The sequence below is a fragment of the Lissotriton helveticus genome, chromosome 1_1 (assembly GCF_964261635.1).
Source record: "Lissotriton helveticus chromosome 1_1, aLisHel1.1, whole genome shotgun sequence".
Taxonomy (NCBI): Eukaryota; Metazoa; Chordata; class Amphibia; order Caudata; family Salamandridae; genus Lissotriton; species Lissotriton helveticus.
This window is the reverse complement of record NC_136057.1, coordinates 186,909,344-186,929,931: the sequence shown is the minus strand read 5'-3', so window position 1 is coordinate 186,929,931 and position 20,588 is coordinate 186,909,344.

Sequence of the window (20,588 nt, the reverse complement as noted above, 5' to 3'; positions counted from 1 at the left end):
GTCCAGTGAGTTAGACTACATCAAATACTAAACATGCAGTAAAGATACCAACAACTCCACACTTCCTTGCGCTAATACACGCTCACATGCAGTCTATTGCTCACATTCTCCCCCTCTCCCCCTTGTCCTCTCCTCCTCTTTCCCCCTCTCTCCCTCTCCTCTTTCCCCCTCTCCCTCTATCCCTCTCCAGCTGGTCCATCAACCCTTCAAACTAGCAATCTGGCTTTGGAGCCTGTGTCAGGCACATTTCAAACAGATCACAGAAGAAAACACTCCGCAGCCTGCTGACCTAACCCACTGGGATCGGAACAAGTGAACTGCAGTTGTCTCTTTACCTTGTATGTGGTTGCAGGTTCAAAAGCCCACTGTTGTGATGGTATGTTTCTTTAATGTTTATTAGAACTGTACTATGCAATGGAATCTCGTGTAGTGTTCTGAACTTAGTAGGAATGTCGTGACTTCATTATACTGTTACCTGCTCGTTATGCTGCATGCACTTTTATCTCCTGAACTACGAGTTAAATAAATACTTTACACCACTTCCTGGATGCCGTCTTATTGATGAAGAGGTCACTACAGATTTGGAGAGATGGGCACAACGTGTAATTTCAAGTACCACGACGATTTCTCCTTCTGTTTCGAAATTCAACTTTAAACCTTCGTTTTCGTCTCAACTCTAATTGTGAGTAACTCAGGGGAATTATATCTTGAAAGCACCCCTTCTTCATATTCGTTTGTGGATAATTACAACGTTGTGGCTCCAACGTTCATCGTGTATGAACTTTGCAACCTCAAGACTGTATTTAAAACGGTTACCCTCGCGTGTACATTCACCATTGACTATTTTCAAAAAGAAAAGGGAAAAGTCCGACCGTATGTTAATGAAAGTCTGACTGCTTTGAGAAAATATTTGCTGACTCTAACATCTTCACCCTGCAATTCAGTTTATTAGCGTTGTGTATCTTTTAAATAAGAATTAACGCTTACCGAATGCACGAGTGTCTCGCTCTCAGCAGTTTTGAATCACGCAGCAGCGACGCTTTGGAGAACTGAATTCTACGCACGCTTACGTGATTCCTTCTACAATTCATCGACGTTTGTAAGCGTCATCACGCTCTCCATTGCCCTCTTGTGGTTGCTAGGACAACGCAATCACGGAAACGAAGAGCGTTTTCTCCGGTCTACATTTGGGTATTTATGACTTTCTTTATCTGAAATTTCGAGCGCTTTCAGCGGAAAACAAATCGGATAGCGCATTTTACATGAAGTTTAACATTTTTCTTCTTCTTTTCAAGTGCATGCAGCAGGAAATTTATTCCTGAAGCCCATTCTTTTCGTTCTCTTTTAAGGTAAAAGACATTATCAATATTTTCAATATTTCAGCATATATTCATCTTATTTTGTGACAAATTTTTTTTTCAAGATGTCTGTTGAAGCTACTCCTTCAAGATCCAAACCCACCAGGAGATGCAAATAGAGACACCCATCTATCGTACTTACAAATTAATTCTCCTAAAGAGTTTTTATCAATCCCTGGAGAACCAGTTGTGTCGTGGTTAGACTGGAAGGAGTAGTTTTTGAATTATATAGCGAATTTGGAAGATGTCAATGGCGTCTTCACTCCTGAAAGAAAAAAAAGAATGTTACTGTACTCTTTAGGTCCTGAAGGTCTTCGCATTTTTAATGAAATGCACAAACATCAAAGTGCGGAGGGAGATTTGGATGTTTTTAAAGCAGCTATTGTAGATCTTGATGATCATTTCTCTCCTGTAGTTTGTATTGCCGTTACCAGACATTCTTTTTTCCACAGGAAACAACAAAAGCACGAGTCCATAGAAGAATATGTGTCTAGTTTAAAAAAATTAGCTGCTAAATGTAAATTTGCACAGTTGCATGACGATTTAATTAGAGACCAAATTGTCATGTACTCTAAAAATAGAACTCTACAAGAGAAATTGTGGGTGGAAGGTGATAGTTGCTTGAAGGATATTATTGCTTTAGTGAAAAAAGCTGAACTTTCAGAAAGGTGTGCCAAAGTCACTCTTTCACAGGATAAAAAGGAGGAGGTGGTTGGTAAGATTGTGGAAAAAAAAAATTTCTACACCAATCAGAAAAAATTTGAAAAAAAGAAACCCAATAGTTTTGACAAGAAAAAGTATGAAGGCAGGGAACAGAAAACATTTAGTAATGTTGTGTGTTACAGGTGTGGCAGTTATGCACATTCTGCCACTTATGAAAGATGTCCCGCCAAAGCTGCCAAGTGTTTGGAATGTGGTTTGATTGGTCACTTTTCAAGGGTTTGCAATCGCAAAGCTAAGCAAAAACCGAAAAGCAAGATAGCTTGTGTGCAAGAAGATAGTGATAACAATTCATCTTCATCGGAGAATGAGTCACATGTTAACCTTATAAAAAGGAAAAATGTAGTAGTAAACATTACAGGGTCTTCCTCTTCTAAACCATTGTGTTTGGTTTCAGTGGGAGGTATTGTTGTCCAGATGGCTGCGGATTCTGGGTTCCCTTACACAATTGTCTCACAAGATGTTTGGAGGAATCAGTTTGTTGACAAAATAGGACCTTGGTTAGAAACCAATGACGTGTCCGCTGAAAGCTACACTGGAAACGACATTGATTTCTTGGGTTTTAGAACCTTGATCTTTCGTTTTAAAGAGAGGAAAGCAATTGGGAAGCTGTACGTTGCAAGAGTTGGTCCATCTGTCTTAGGGTGGAAGGACCAGAAGCTTTTAGATATCATTCTTAATCCCAACAGCAAGGAGCAGGTTTTAATCTCCTGTGAATCTGAGGACACAAAGAAGTGGGTACTTAAAGAATTTCCTGAAGTATTATCGAATCAAATGGGGAAGTTGAAGGGTTTTACTCATCAAATTCATTTAAAAGAAGGAGCTATTCCGAAAATTCATAAGGCTAGAAACATACCTTTCATAATACGAGATGAGGTTAAGGGAGAATTGGATAAAATGCTAGCAAATAAAGTTATCGAACCAGTTGAAGCGGCTGAGTGGGTTTCTCCATTGGTCGTAGCCCGAAAATCCAATGGCAAGGCCCGCTTGTGTGTTGATTTAAGGTATTTGAATAATAACATTTTAGTAGATCAGTTTCCTCTCCCTAGGATTGATGAAATGCTCTCTTTGACACGAAATGCAGAATGGTTCTCAACGCTTGACTTATCAGCTGCTTATCATCAGGTTGTTTTGGATAAGAAAAGTAGGCATCTTACATCCTTCTGTACACCTTTTGGCTGTTTTAGGTTTAAGCGAATGCCTTTTGGGTTAGCATCAGCCGCTGCGGTGTTTCAGCGGATGATGTCTAACTTATTCAGTCATATTCCTGAAGTCATATTTTTTCAGGACGATATTTTGGTCATGGGGAAAGACAAAACACAGTATGACACCATCCTTAGAGAGGTCTTAGAGATACTCAGGAGCAATGGATTGGTGGCAGAAAGAACTAAGTGTAAGTTTTCAGAGAGGTCTCTCACATATTTGGGGCATGAGATTGGCACTTTCGGTATTAAGCCCAAGACGGAGTTAGTCGAGGCCATTCTCAAAGCAGCTGCACCCAAATCGAAGGATGATCTGCGATCCTTTTTGGGCTTAGCAGAATTTTATGCGAAATTTGTTAATAATTTTTCACAAAAGACGTATGAAATGCGCCTTTTGATGAAAAATAAGGTAACGTTTGAATGGAGTGATGCTTGTCAACAAGCGTTTGAAAACATAAAAAGAGATATTGCACAAGCACCGACGTTACAGGGTTTTGATCCTCATGCTGCATCTATTATAACCACTGATGCGAGTGCTACTGGTATTGGCGGTGTCCTTACACAAGTGTCCAGTTCTGGGAATGAGGTAATTATAGCTTTTGCCTCTCGTTTATTATCTCCTACTGAAGAAAAGTATTCGGTCATAGAACGAGAGGCATTAGCATGTGTATGGGCCATGGAGCACTATAGAAAATTTGTGTGGGGAAAGAAATTTTTGCTAAGGTCCGATCATAAACCTTTGACAAAACTTCTCACCACTGAGGGTCTGTCCAGAGCATCTGCAAGAATTGCTAGACTATCAATGAGGTTACAGGATTATGTGTATGATGTACAGTATGTTCCTGGTACAAAAAATGTCATAGCGGATTTTCTAAGTAGATTTTCCTTACCACTTAAGGAATTAGACAATGATCCATGGAAAGATTATTGTGTAGCTGGTGTGTTTGATGATGTTCCTGGCCTTTCTAAACAAGTTTGGCAGAAGGAATACCATGATGACACAATTTTGCATGCAGTCAAGGACAAAATCGTTAATGGATGGTCAAACGAAGCTAAGGTTGATCCAAAATTGAGGCCATTTTGGGAGGTGCGAGATGAATTAAGTGTGGAGATGGATTTTGTTTGCAGGGGAGGAAGGATTGTACCTCCTTCAGGCATAAGAGACAAGATTATTGATATAGGCCATGAAGGGCACCCAGGAATCTCTCGTACCAAGAGAAACATAAAGGTCTTGTATTGGTGGCCTAAGATTGATGTTGATATAGAGAGAAAAGTTTGTGAATGTTTCAGTTGTGAAAGTGCAGACAAATCCCAGAAGACTTTAAATCCTCCTTTGTCGTCCCTAGGATGTCCGAATTTGCCTTGGGAGTGTGTTGCGTTAGATATTCTTGGACCTGTCTATTGGCAGGATGGTTCTTTGAGGTACATTTTGGTATTAGTTGACCTTTTTTCTAGATGGTTAGAAGTGGAAATTGTTCATACTGTGGACACTAAAGCGGTAATTGGGTTTCTGGAAAGGTGTTTCTTAAAAGAAGGTTTTCCAGCTTCAATTTTAACGGATAATGGCGTCCAATTCAAGTCTGAGGCTATGAGAGTATTTTTGGGCAATATTGGAATTGAACAGAAATTTACAGCACTGTATCATCCTAGGGGTAATTCTGTTGTTGAAAGGGTGAACAGAGTTATTAAAGGAGTTTTACAATTAGCAAAAAGAGCTAATAAGATTTTTGAGGATGAACTTAACAAGCTTATCTGGTCTTATAGGATAACTATTCATGACACTGTTGGTGAAAGTCCGTTTGGTTTAATGCGTGGAAGATTTTCCCACTGCAAAATTAATCCAGGCTGGACGGGCAGAAGCAAAATATATGATTGGGATGTGGATCAAGTTAGGCACTCCATTAGTATCTCTCAAGAGAAAAATAAGGAGTTCTTTGATAGCAAACATGGTACTAGAGAAGTGTTGGTGAAAGTTGGGCCAGAGTCAAATCCGGAAGAAAATCAGGAAAATTGGAATCCAGATTTTCGGATCCCATGCTTATCACTAAGGTTATGAAGAATACTGTTCAATTCGAGGATGGAAGCATTCACCACATGAGTCGCATAGCTTTAGCTAAGGCTGGTTTTTTTCAAACGATGGTGAGGATAGTTGTAGAGATTATTGGTGGTTAAATGCTTTTTCAAATTTAAAGGAGGGGAATGTGCAGGGTGTTGTTGAGCCTCAGCCTCCTGATTGTGCAGTCTTGCCCGGGATTAGCTCATCAGAGCCTGTGAGGGGAAATGGTTCCCTTGAACCCCTTTGTCTTGATGCGAACACAATGGGTGGTCCTAGTTCTGATCCAGAAATTCCTGCAGATGTAATTTCAGATCTTCCTTCTGTTGAAGTGACACGCAATGCTGGGGTTACAAAGTCTAGCAGTTTTGGCAGGCCTATTCGTATTCCTAGCAAATTTGATGATTTTGTGCCTCTGTAAATATTTATTTATTTCCTTTCTTTTGTGTTATAAAGAAGGGGGATGTGTGGTGATGGTATGTTTCTTTAATGTTTATTAGAACTGTAGTATGCAATGAAATCTCGTGTAGTGTTCTGAACTTAGTAGGAATGTCGTGACTTCATTATACTGTTACCTGCTCGTTATGCTGCATGCACTTTTATCTCCTGAACTACGAGTTAAATAAATACTTTACACCACTTCCTGGATGTCGTCTTATTGATGAAGAGGTCACTACACCCACCAAACTACCATACTTGTATCTATCTATGGCACGTAGGTTACAAACCGATCACTGCAGCAGACTTTCGACCTCATTGGCTGGCCTATCTGGAACGGAGGCTGTAATCAGAAAGCGTCACAGTGGCCTGTGATGTGATCAGACTTTTTCAAGCTCTATTTAGGCAAAGAGCCCTCGGTGCTTGGGTATCTTAGAGGTACATAAAGAATGTTTCGACTGTTGTCCTCTCCCCTATTGCCTCATGCCCAGCCAAAAACCCCACTCCATGCCTGCACTCGCCCATCCACATTTTTTTATTCTGACTACAGAAATAATTTTCTGGGGATCTCAGGGTCATAATCCCTCATTGTTACTGGTTGATTGTCACCACTAGGTGGCATCAAAGCGTCCAGGCAGGTCTCTGCAGATACACAGCTGTTTCATTGCCCCTTCCACCTCCGCTGACCAGACCCTCCTTCAGCTGGGACCCAGTGGCATCTCAGGGGCTTCCACCTCACCCCGAGCCACTCAAAGGCTGGCACGGCTCTTTTGACAGTTTGATGTTGTCTCTGGTGGAGTTCAGGGGCTGCCTGTGGCTAGTATCAGAAATCTGCAGCAAAACGTGCACAGGCATCTGTGCACAGAGATGCATCTGCAGTCTGGGACGGTCTGTCAGCGATTCGTTCCTGCTGTGCTAAATGTTCATTGGTTGGCCAGTGCAAGAACTAATAGAGGTTTCATAATGTCTCACTGATTATCATAACTTTCATTTCAATTAAAGCTGTCCACGTGACATGTAGTTTACCTTGAAGGTGAAAGACCATAAAAACTTAGAGAATATATATTGATATATATATTGATAAAGCCTGCTGAGCAGGCGAAACGCGTCTCTCTTTCGTTGCGGGGTCGTGGGAGACATGAAAAACAATAAAGAAGCCTGATCCATACATACCTCGAGTACGTGCCTCTTCTTCTCTGAAGCAGGATTGTTTTCTTTCATATATATATATATTCACTGAAAAAACCATAGGTTATAGACCATATATAGTTAGGAATTAGCATTTACAAAACCTTGAAAATTCACTGAAAAAACCATAGGTTATAGACCATATATCGTTAGGAATTAGCATTTACAAAACCTTATTTTACTCACACAAAACCATTAAAATTCCATATATAGTTAGTTTATTTATTTTATAATTACACTTGATTAAGCGCACAGCTACCTGGAGGTTTCCCGGCGCTAACAATATATCGCGCACCCGCAATCCACTGCTGATGATGTCACATATTACATCATTCATGACATGGTCAGTGACATCACTGATGACATCACTGATGACATCTCAAATGACATCACTGATGACATCACTGATGACATCATCCAGTGACTGTGTGTTTCTGTAAAGTTTAAATATGTTTTACATATTGAAGAATGAGTAGATGTATAAGTGTCTGGATGAAGCATTTAGTAGGTGGGTGACTGACTGTATGAGTGAGTGATTAAATGTGTCTCACTGAGTGCATGGGTTAGTGACTAAACTGTCTTAATTTGTGCATTATTATGTCTGTTGTTCTGTAAACTGCTGCATGTGTTGATCAGTAGCTATATGAGTAACTATATGGGTTATTAATTGATTGTCCAAGTATTTGTATGGGAGACTGAGTGTATGTGTGGCTGGCTGGGAGATGTGTGACTCTGTGCAGATCAATATGTACTTGTATCAATGATTGTATAAGAGAGTAAGTATGTGTTAGTATATGTTTGAAAATGTAAGGTACTCTATGTTTAACTGTATAGATTAGAAAATGGAAGTGTGATTGATTCTTTACAGGACTGACTAGGTGTGTGAGTAACTCCATGGATGAGTGGCAGAGTGTGAGTGTCTGTATAGGTGTATGAGTGCATATGATAGTGTTGTAAAGATGAGTGATTGTATGTATGAATGATTGTATGGGTGAATGAGTGAATGTGTGTGTAGACGTAGGAATCAGTGAGTGCGTATGTAGTAACTAGTATTGGTGTGTCAATGGTTTCAAAAATTATACTCTGTATTTAACACTGGGTGTAACAGAGGTTATATAAAAGTGTGAGGAGATGCATTGTATTGTCACATTAATGATATCATCATTGATGTGACCATTGATGTCAAATGAGATATCATCAGTGATGTCATCAGTGATGTCATTTGAGATGTCATCAGTGATGTCATCAGTGATGTCACTGACCATGTCATGAATGATGTAATATGTGACATCATCAGCAGTGGATTGCGGGTACGCGATATATAGTTAGTGCAACTAACTATATATGGAATTTCAATGGTTTTGTGTGAGTAAAATAAGGTTTTGTAAATGCTAATTCCTAACGATATATGGTCTATAACCTATGGTTTTTTCAGTGAATTTTCAAGGTTTTGTAAATGCTAATTCCTAACTATATATGGTCTATAACCTATGGTTTTTTCAGTGAATTTCAATGGTTTTTTAATAGCAAATATCATAAGCTGTCGAATGTCAAGTACATGGTAAGTAAAAACATTTTCGTGTTTATGCACACTGATCTGCTTTGAATGCTGCCCCCCACCCCTCATTTCTATTAGGAGTACTCTCTCTTTGCAGATAGTGAAGGGTAGTTAACGCAGGCCTTTGCCCCCGTTGTAATCCGTCGTGCCTGCTTCTCTCTCCATTTGATTGATTGTTCTCTTTGGTTCATTCTCTATTTACAAACAAGCACAGAGTCGCAATACTCTGTTTAGTCTTTGCAGATAGCGAAAAATCGTGTAAAAAAACAAAAGGAATCGAGCAAAATCAGTAGGCCACTAATGGGATCTCTTTTTGACCTCGCTAAAATAGAAACATTAAGAACAACCTGTTGAAAATAGCAATGTGTATGTACATAAGCGGCGTCCATTTGTGTTCACAGTACCCCTTGTTGATTGTTTGAATCGAGCATTGAATTGTTCGAAGTTGGTTCTCTTAAGGATCTTCTCTGCCTGCAAACGAGGAAGAATAGGAATATTCTCTCTCCCTTTGCAGATAGTGAAGGGTAGGTAACGCAAACCTTTAACACGTCGTGCCTATTTCGTTCCTCATTGATTGATTGTTTGCCCAAACATTGACTGTTTGGGAATTGGTTCTTTTTGGAGGTATTCCCTGTTTGCAAATATACGTAGGAAAATCTTTGCAAGTAGTGAAAGCGTAGGTAATGCGGACCTTTCTCCCCCGTTGTAATCTGTCATGCCTATCTACTCCCCACTGATTGATGCACCTGTTTCACCCGGACCATTTACTAGAGATACGTCATCTGGCCCGACCAGAGAGCACCCCTAGTGAAAAGGACATATGCAATAATAACGAAGTGATCACTGTATCCTGTTAACAGAAACTTTAGCATGAAACAACCTGGAAAGAAAAGAATAGGAACACGAAAATCAGTAGGCCACTGATGAACTTTTTATTAAATAACAAACAAAGAAACGATAACAATACGTAATGATAAAACCTATTATTGTCCTAGAAACAAGAAACGTTAGAAGTAAGCCTGTAATAAGAAACCTGAAAACATCGCCCCTCACTGCCCCAAAACCTGTCTGTCCCACCGCCTGCCACGGCCAAATAACGGCAAACTGGGAAAGATAGAAGTCAGCAGACATCCGCCCCATTCTAGAAACTTCCAAAGGGCAACAGGTTTTCAGCTACGCCCAGCCGGAAGCAACACATATAAGACGGGTCCTGCTGCCACGCCTCGGCCAGGAGATCATCACGTAGGGTGTAGCCGGAGGAGAGGCCGAGGCCAGCGGGACCCGGCCAGGGGGATTGACAACGCTGGAGAGTTGCAGGGGGGGGGAATGTCCGTGTCCTCGACCCTCCCCTCTCTCTCCCAGTCCGGCCGCGGTGGCCCTTGACAGTTGCAGGTAGTCCCGCCACATTCTCTACCGGTCCGGCCACCAACGGCCGGGGCCGATGGGATCCGGCTGCAGCCGATAAACCAAGGAACCCGTTCATGGGGCCAGAGCAAGGGGCGTCCGGCCGACATCCACAGGAAGCCCGGCCCGAAGACGGACGGGACATTTCTTCTTTCTTCAATAATGGCTTTGACAACACTGGGGGGGATGTCTTGCACATGCCTCCGACCCCCCCCCCTCGTCCTCATCGCCTGGTCCGGCCATAACAAATCTCAAGCGAGACGCCGTGGGGTGCACTGGGAGGGAGAGACGGTGCGAACAGGCCTCTCCCGCCTCCCCAGTGGAGGCTTCCCACCTGCACCCTCAGCGCTCCAGGCGCCCGGAAAAGGGTTCTTCCACTGTGGCGATGCTGCAACGTCTCGCCCGGCAGGGTGGAGCCCGTCCGCTCATTTGACCCCGCGATCGCCAGTAGCTACCGAACTCTCAAAATGGCGGTCGACCTGGCAAGAGCGGGCCCAGCATAAAGAAATGGCCCGGTCACTGGTTGACTCCACCACCGTAGTCCTCCACGACCTTGAAGATTCTAGAGGAGCCGCGGGAGTCTCCGACCCCCGCAGACACCCCCGATGGGGAATGACTGCCATGATCGCCCATGGAGTGACGAAACTGTATCCGCGGGACGTCGGCGCTCCCATGCTGGCGCCAGCCTCACTTTCAATGACTAGAATCCTGCAGACCTAAGTTCCGGTGAAAGCACAGTGTGACCCGGTAGGAAAAATTGTTGCACCCCCTCCCCTTTTTGACTGATAGTTCAAACCACCGATCCTTTCCTTTGCCCTTTTACCAGAACTTTGGACTGCCTCCCCCTCTTTTACATTTTCTAGAGAAAACAAAACATTAACCACTACATTAGCATAGCAGTTGACACCAGAACTGTTTTCAAATTGAAAACCAACAACATCTTCAACAGAATCCTTTTTGTTTCTGCTGTGACCCTGCTACAGCACAGGCATTGTCCCCAGCAGTAATTCTGCAATGCCGGTAAGAATAGCTGTGGTGCCTACTGGACTCACTCACCCCCGCGGCGCCCCACGCCGTTATTTGCTGGGCGGCAACTTACTAGACATCACCTTCGTGACATCCAGATTTCAGCGCTTTCTGCTGCCTTGGAACTATTCGCACAACAGACCGCTACTGACAATCCACCCCCCGGGACGCCCCACGCCGGATACCCAAATCAGTGCGGCACCCAGGCAACATCTTCTGAATTTTCATAATTTGAAAGAACTAGTAACATGTCCTCATCAGGAATTTCCTCATGAAAAGTCTGCAATGATGATTCTTGTAACTCTATGGTCTCCAAACATTCGATAAATTCGCCATCAAGAGATTGATCAAAAAATCATTCAAGTCATCTCCTCCTTGTGAGAATATTTCATTATTGGTGCTGTCAATTTCAATAAATGTATTGGATAATTCAAAAGAAATTGCCACGGTCTCTTCGTTGTTTAAATGTTTTTACTGTTTTTGTTTTGTTGTATATATTTATAAGTTATTAAAGTTTTATAATCCTACTACTTTGTTGGAGTGCTATATATTTTTAATGTGACACATAAATGTAAAAACTTTGATGTACAAAGAGTCATCCCTGGAATCTTCCGCTTCAGGCTCGGTCCCCTCCCCAATCACAATACAGGATGGTTTTCAGATAGTAGGAACACGTGTGGTGTGACGGATCTCATCGGGTGTGGGCCTTGATCTACTATAACTCCTTTGAAGAGGGGTGATTCTTTACAGCTGGGGCCATAAACTACATCTGCAGGGCTAGCTGATAGCCTGGACAATCGGACACAGAGGAAGAGGAGTGTCAGAGGGTGCGGTAGTGAATAGGGCGAAAGGGAGGTGTCGGGCGGGCACAGAGTGTGATTCTCAGGGAAGAGCAGCGCAGATGGGGGGAGGTTTATTGCCCATGCATAAGACAGAGAGCGGGGGTGACCAGTGCCTGGGGAAGATGCTTGCGAGGGTGGGGAGCCATGCTACGAATCGACAGCGTGCAGAGAGTGGGTCTGGTCAAGGCATCTAAAATGGCTGCCGTGCACGACAAAAGTGTGGCATTTCAAAAAAGGCAAGATGGCGCAAACAATGTTTTTCAACACTTCCTCATTTCATTCGAATCGAACGTTAACAGACGTTGGTGCATATTAACTTACCATGTAACATAAAAATGTTGCACTCTATACTATAAGTCTCATTTTATACTACAATCACTTCGCTATAACCTCATAAATTAAAAATAAAAATGAATAATGTCTCAAACAATTTTTGATTTCTAAATATAAATTTATTCTTCTGAATTTTCTAAATTTGAAAGAACTAGTAACATGTCCTCATCAGGAATTTCCTCTTCAATCATCTCATCTGGAATCTCCTCATTAAAAGTCTGCAATGATGATTCTTGTAACTCTATGGTCTCCAAACATTCGATAAATTCGCCATCAACAGATTGATCAAAAAAATCATTCAAGTCATCTCCTCCTTGTGACAATATTTCATTATTGGTGCTGTCAATTTCAATCAATGTAGTGGATAATTCAAAAGAAATTGCCACGGTCTCTTCATTGTGAGCCATTTTATTTTGAAATTGCTTGCTGTAAATTGCAGAAAAAAATAATCACTTTCATTTATCGTTTTTAGTAATACATAATATAAAACTAACTTTATCAAGTATTTAGTATAACAGAAGGACTGCAAATAAATAACAGAAAACATTTTTCAAATTATCTTCAAGTGTACAACATAGTCCCCTTACAAATTAACAACTCACCTTTTTAAAAGTAGGAGAAGTGTTAGAACTGTGTAAATCAAACACCAGAAATTGACCACCAAAAATTCCTCACAAATGTACCTCAGACAGTAGTATCACAAAATGGCTGTGGTTTCCTCTCATTTGAGATATATACATAACCAATTAACTTTCATCACACACAAATACAAAACCAAAGTAACATTTTAATTGGTTCTAAATTTCAACACTTTCAAATGTGTTTTCCCCATGCAATTTTCCATAGGACATTTACATACGTCTACAGCCTGAATGGCTGAACCGAATTACACCAAACTTGGCAAAATGGTACATCAAACCTAAGAGGTCAGGGAGGATCTACTATGCCCCCTTATGGTCATTTGCCCCTTCGCTTTGGCCTCCTCTTGTCTCTCGATCCTACCGAGAGACAATATGGCGGCCGCTACGGACTGTTTGGAATGTTCACAGACGCCGGAGAACCAATCAGCTTCGCTTCACAAAGCTCCGTACCGCGAAAAGTCCGCGAACCGGAGCGCTGCCCGGTCCGCTGTTACAGATATATATCTTTTTTTGAACGTTAATTTCTCAAAATCCACTGAAGCACATATATTGAGACCTAGCAAAGGCACATCGGGCTACCAGTCCCTACAATTTTGCCAAGTTTTGTGGAAATCCATTCAGCCGTTCGGGCTAAAAGTGAGGCCAACCGCCCTATGGAAAACTCAATGTTAAAAACACGTTTTGGGACCCCCCTTTTTTCTCGGCCCCCCCTTGACGAACCCCCCCCCAAATTTCCAGGGACTGCTCAGAAACAAAATGTTCCATTTTCCAGAAAATTTCAGCCAATTCCGTCCACAAACGCCAAAGTTATTAGACATAGAATTTTCAAAAATCCCATAGAGAATTTTTTTTAACTATATATACCTACTGGCGACCGCCAGTAGGTAATATATATATATATATATATATATATATATGGGAAGCAAACGCTCTGGAGCTTGGGAGGGAAACACGACCATGGTCCGCCCTCCGGCCATAACATGCAGCCTGCTGTTACCTTCGTGTTTGCATTATCTCTGCCTCTGCCGACGCGTTTCGGGGATCACACCCCTTCATCTTGGGCAAACAAAGAGCACGCCATGAGCCCTGCATCTTTCGTTATCCAACTTTATTAATGCCATTCCCGCCTCCCAGGGGCGTGGTTACATCGCGCTGGCCTCTGGTGCATTCTCATCCCAGGGGCGTAGTTACATTGCGCTGGCCTCTGGTGCATTCTGGGGGATGGAGTTTTAGATGCAGGTAAGTCTCCTTTTAGTAAGTTCAGGCATGGTCCTACTGTTAGGTGCGAGCAGGCTCAATCTGCATCTGGAGCATGGTGCTGACTTAGTCCCGAAAAGTTCAAAACAGCAGCCTCGCATAGCTGTGATGCGTGTTTTCACCGGCTATGGATGGTTCTCCTCCCCACGGCCAGGCACCAGATGCAGATTGAGCCTGCTCGCACCTAACAGTGACTCACTCAGAGAAATATAATTTTAACAGATTGTAGGACCATGCCTGAACTTACTAAAAGGAGACTTACCTGCATCTAAAACTCCATCCCCCAGAATGCACCAGAGGCCAGCGCAATGTAACTACGCCCCTGGGATGAGAATGCACCAGAGGCCAGCGCGATGTAACCACGCCCCTGGGAGGCGGGAATGGCATTAATAAAGTTGGATAACGAAAGATGCAGGGCTCATGGCGTGCTCTTTGTTTGCCCAAGATGAAGGGGTGTGATCCCCGAAACGCGTCGGCAGAGGCAGAGATAATGCAAACACGAAGGTAACAGCAGGCTGCATGTTATGGCCGGAGGGCGGACCATGGTCGTGTTTCCCTCCCAAGCTCCAGAGCGTTTGCTTCCCATATCTACACACGGTGCCTGGCCGTGGGGAGGAGAACCATCCATAGCCGGTGAAAACACGCATCACAGCTATGCGAGGCTGCTGTTTTGAACTTTTCGGGACTAAGTCAGCACCATGCTCCAGATGCAGATTGAGCCTGCTCGCACCTAACAGTGACTCACTCAGAGAAATATAATTTTAACAGATTGTAGGACCATGCCTGAACTTACTAAAAGGAGACTTACCTGCATCTAAAACTCCATCCCCCAGAATGCACCAGAGGCCAGCGCAATGTAACTACGCCCCTGGGATGAGAATGCACCAGAGGCCAGCGCGATGTAACCACGCCCCTGGGAGGCGGGAATGGCATTAATAAAGTTGGATAACGAAAGATGCAGGGCTCATGGCGTGCTCTTTGTTTGCCCAAGATGAAGGGGTGTGATCCCCGAAACGCGTCGGCAGAGGCAGAGATAATGCAAACACGAAGGTAACAGCAGGCTGCATGTTATGGCCGGAGGGCGGACCATGGTCGTGTTTCCCTCCCAAGCTCCAGAGCGTTTGCTTCCCATATCTACACACGGTGCCTGGCCGTGGGGAGGAGAACCATCCATAGCCGGTGAAAACACGCATCACAGCTATGCGAGGCTGCTGTTTTGAACTTTTCGGGACTAAGTCAGCACCATGCTCCAGATGCAGATTGAGCCTGCTCGCACCTAACAGTGACTCACTCAGAGAAATATAATTTTAACAGATTGTAGGACCATGCCTGAACTTACTAAAAGGAGACTTACCTGCATCTAAAACTCCATCCCCCAGAATGCACCAGGGGCCAGCGCAATGTGACTACGCCCCTGGGATGAGAATGCACCAGAGGCCAGCGCGATGTAACCACGCCCCTGGGAGGCGGGAATGGCATTAATAAAGTTGGATAACGAAAGATGCAGGGCTCATGGCGTGCTCTTTGTTTGCCCAAGATGAAGGGGTGTGATCCCCGAAACGCGTCGGCAGAGGCAGAGATAATGCAAACACGAAGGTAACAGCAGGCTGCATGTTATGGCCGGAGGGCGGACCATGGTCGTGTTTCCCTCCCAAGCTCCAGAGCGTTTGCTTCCCATATCTACACACGGTGCCTGGCCGTGGGGAGGAGAACCATCCATAGCCGGTGAAAACACGCATCACAGCTATGCGAGGCTGCTGTTTTGAACTTTTCGGGACTAAGTCAGCACCATGCTCCAGATGCAGATTGAGCCTGCTCGCACCTAACAGTGACTCACTCAGAGAAATATAATTTTAACAGATTGTAGGACCATGCCTGAACTTACTAAAAGGAGACTTACCTGCATCTAAAACTCCATCCCCCAGAATGCACCAGAGGCCAGCGCAATGTAACTACGCCCCTGGGATGAGAATGCACCAGAGGCCAGCGCGATGTAACCACGCCCCTGGGAGGCGGGAATGGCATTAATAAAGTTGGATAACGAAAGATGCAGGGCTCATGGCGTGCTCTTTGTTTGCCCAAGATGAAGGGGTGTGATCCCCGAAACGCGTCGGCAGAGGCAGAGATAATGCAAACACGAAGGTAACAGCAGGCTGCATGTTATGGCCGGAGGGCGGACCATGGTCGTGTTTCCCTCCCAAGCTCCAGAGCGTTTGCTTCCCATATCTACACACGGTGCCTGGCCGTGGGGAGGAGAACCATCCATAGCCGGTGAAAACACGCATCACAGCTATGCGAGGCTGCTGTTTTGAACTTTTCGGGACTAAGTCAGCACCATGCTCCAGATGCAGATTGAGCCTGCTCGCACCTAACAGTGACTCACTCAGAGAAATATAATTTTAAAAGATTGTAGGACCATGCCTGAACTTACTAAAAGGAGACTTACCTGCATCTAAAACTCCATCCCCCAGAATGCACCAGAGGCCAGCGCAATGTAACTACGCCCCTGGGATGAGAATGCACCAGAGGCCAGCGCGATGTAACCACGCCCCTGGGAGGCAGGAATGGCATTAATAAAGTTGGATAACGAAAGATGCAGGGCTCATGGCGTGCTCTTTGTTTGCCCAAGATGAAGGGGTGTGATCCCCGAAACGCGTCGGCAGAGGCAGAGATAATGCAAACACGAAGGTAACAGCAGGCTGCATGTTATGGCCGGAGGGCGGACCATGGTCGTGTTTCCCTCCCAAGCTCCAGAGCGTTTGCTTCCCATATCTACACACGGTGCCTGGCCGTGGGGAGGAGAACCATCCATAGCCGGTGAAAACACGCATCACAGCTATGCGAGGCTGCTGTTTTGAACTTTTCGGGACTAAGTCAGCACCATGCTCCAGATGCAGATTGAGCCTGCTCGCACCTAACAGTGACTCACTCAGAGAAATATAATTTTAACAGATTGTAGGACCATGCCTGAACTTACTAAAAGGAGACTTACCTGCATCTAAAACTCCATCCCCCAGAATGCACCAGAGGCCAGCGGAATGTAACTACGCCCCTGGGATGAGAATGCACCAGAGGCCAGCGCGATGTAACCACGCCCCTGGGAGGCGGGAATGGCATTAATAAAGTTGGATAACGAAAGATGCAGGGCTCATGGCGTGCTCTTTGTTTGCCCAAGATGAAGGGGTGTGATCCCCGAAACGCGTCGGCAGAGGCAGAGATAATGCAAACACGAAGGTAACAGCAGGCTGCATGTTATGGCCGGAGGGCGGACCATGGTCGTGTTTCCCTCCCAAGCTCCAGAGCGTTTGCTTCCCATATCTACACACGGTGCCTGGCCGTGGGGAGGAGAACCATCCATAGCCGGTGAAAACACGCATCACAGCTATGCGAGGCTGCTGTTTTGAACTTTTCGGGACTAAGTCAGCACCATGCTCCAGATGCAGATTGAGCCTGCTCGCACCTAACAGTGACTCACTCAGAGAAATATAATTTTAACAGATTGTAGGACCATGCCTGAACTTACTAAAAGGAGACTTACCTGCATCTAAAACTCCATCCCCCAGAATGCACCAGAGGCCAGCGCAATGTAACTACGCCCCTGGGATGAGAATGCACCAGAGGCCAGCGCGATGTAACCACGCCCCTGGGAGGCGGGAATGGCATTAATAAAGTTGGATAACGAAAGATGCAGTGCTCATGGCGTGCTCTTTGTTTGCCCAAGATGAAGGGGTGTGATCCCCGAAACGCGTCGGCAGAGGCAGAGATAATGCAAACACGAAGGTAACAGCAGGCTGCATGTTATGGCCGGAGGGCGGACCATGGTCGTGTTTCCCTCCCAAGCTCCAGAGCGTTTGCTTCCCATATATATATATATATATATATATATATATATATATATATATATATATATATATTCACTGAAAAAACCATAGGTTATAGACCATATATAGTTAGGAATTAGCATTTAAAAAAACCTCATTTTACTCATACAAAACCATTGAAATTCCATATATAGTTAGTTGTACTAACTATATATCGCGCACCCGCAATCCACTGCTGATCATGTCACATATTACATCATTCATGACATGGTCAGTGACATCACTGATGACATCACTGATGACATCTCAAATGACATCACTGATGACATCACTGATGACATCTCAAATGACATCACTGATGACATCACTGATGACATCTCAAATGACATCACTGATGACATCACTGATGACTACATCCAGTGACTGTATAATTCTGTAAAGTTAAAATATGTCTTACATATTGAAGAATGAGTGGATGTATAAGTGTCTTGATGAAGGATTTAGTAGGGGTATGACTGACTGTATGAGTGACTGATTAAATGTGTCTCACTGAGTGCATGGGTTAGTGACTAAACTGTCTTAATTTGTGCATCATTATGTCTGTTGTTCTGTAAACTGCTGCATGTGTTGATCAGTAGCTATATGATTAACTATATGGGTTATTGATTGGTTGCCCAAGCATTTGTATGGGAGACTGAGTGTGTGTGTGGGTGGCTGGGAGGTGTATGACTCTGTGCATAGATGTGTGAGCAGTTGATTCACTAGATGTATGGGTTCAAAAGTGCATGTGGAAACAGCTGTATGGGCAGTTGACTGTGTGCATGAGTGTATTGGTGAGTGAATGGATATCTCAGTGCTACATGTCAAAGTAAGTACATATGTAAAATACAGTACATGTGAGAGTTGACATATATAAATAACTGTGCATAAGAGCCAGTGAATGTGTGAGTGGCTGTATGGATCATTGTGAACTTGTATCCAGGATTGTATAAGTGAGTAAATATGTTTTAGTATATGTTTGAATAAGTAAGGTGTGTATAACTGTATAGTTGAGGAAATGGAGGTGTGATTGATTCTTTGCATGACTGACTAAGTGTCTGAGTAACTCCATGGATGAGTGACAGTCTATGAGTGTCTGTTTACACTGAGTGTATCTAAGGTTATATTAGAGTCTGAAGAGGTTCATCGTATTATCACATGAATGATGTCATCAGTGATGTGATCAGTAATGTCAAATGAGATGTCATCAGTGATGTCATCAGTGATGTCATCAGTGATGTCATTTGAGATGTCATCAGTGATGTCATCAGTGATGTCATTTGAGATGTCATCAGTGATGTCATCAGTGATGTCATTTGAGATGTCATCAGTGATGTCATCAGTGATGTCACTGACCATGTCATGAATGATGTAATATGTGACATGATCAGCAGTGGATTGCGGGTGAGCGATATATAGTTAGTACAACTAACTATATATGGAATTTCAATGGTTTTGTATGAGTAAAATAAGGTTTTTTAAATGCTAATTCCTAACTATATATGGTCTATAACCTATGGTTTTTTCAGTGAATTTTCAAGGTTTTGTAAATGCTAATTCCTAACTATATATGGTCTATAACCTATGGTTTTTTCAGTGAATTTCAATGGTTTTTTAATAGCAAATATCATAAGCTGTCGAATGTCAAGTACGTGGTAAGAAAAAACATTTTCGTGTTTATGCACACTGATCTGCTTTGAATGCTGCCCCCCCCCCCCTCATTTCTATTAGGAGTACTCTCTCTTTGCAGATAGTGAAAGGTAGTTAACGCAGGCCTTTGCCCCCGTTGTAATCCGTCGTGCCTGCTTCTCTCTCCATTTGATTGATTGTTATCCAAGCATTTACTGTTTTAGAATTGGTTCTCTTTGGTTCATTCTCTATTTACAAACAAGCACAGAGTCGCAATACTCTGTTTAGTCTTTGCAGATAGCGAAAAATCGTGTAAAAAAACAAAAGGAATCGAGCAAAATCAGTAGGCCACTAATGGGATCTCTTTTTGACCTCGCTAAAATAGAAACATTAGGAACAACCCCTCATGACAAATACGAAACTAGTGAGATGAACTGAACTCCACACCATGATGGCTGCAATACAGCTCGGCTCCGCCACCCACCCCGCCCAAAATAACGATAAACTCTATGCAAATATTACAAATATATACAACACACCAGCAAAGTAACAGGGTAAAACATTTTATTAAACAACTATTTACATAACTATTTTATACTTTTTTGTTGCCCGATCCGGCTAGCTCAATCGATCGAGCATGAAACTCATGCACTCTGATGGTTCAAAGTTTTGAGGAGTGCTTGTAACACTGTCTGAAGCCTATTTGCACTTGCTTCAGCTTCACTATTCTCAAAGTAAGTGGGGGCTGTTTGAGGACGTGACTGCATTTGTGAACAATGTGATGCGGTGCCACCCTGAACCGCTTGACGGAGGCCCCCAAGGGACGGTGTGATGGCGCGGACTCGGAGGGGGCGCTTGGCTCCGGCTCCCTCCCCAAGTCGTGTTCTCCTGGTGTAGCCTGAGATCGCCCCCGACATAGGTGGTCGGCTCCCGGGATCAAGCGGAACTTTTTGCCTTTTGGTAACTCTTCCATTCTTGACCTTGTCCCACAATCCGTTTGACCTAAAGACACGCTGTAGTGGGGCGCCCCTTTACCATTTCAGTTGCCATTCCGCCCGCTTTTGCTACACTGTGCTTCT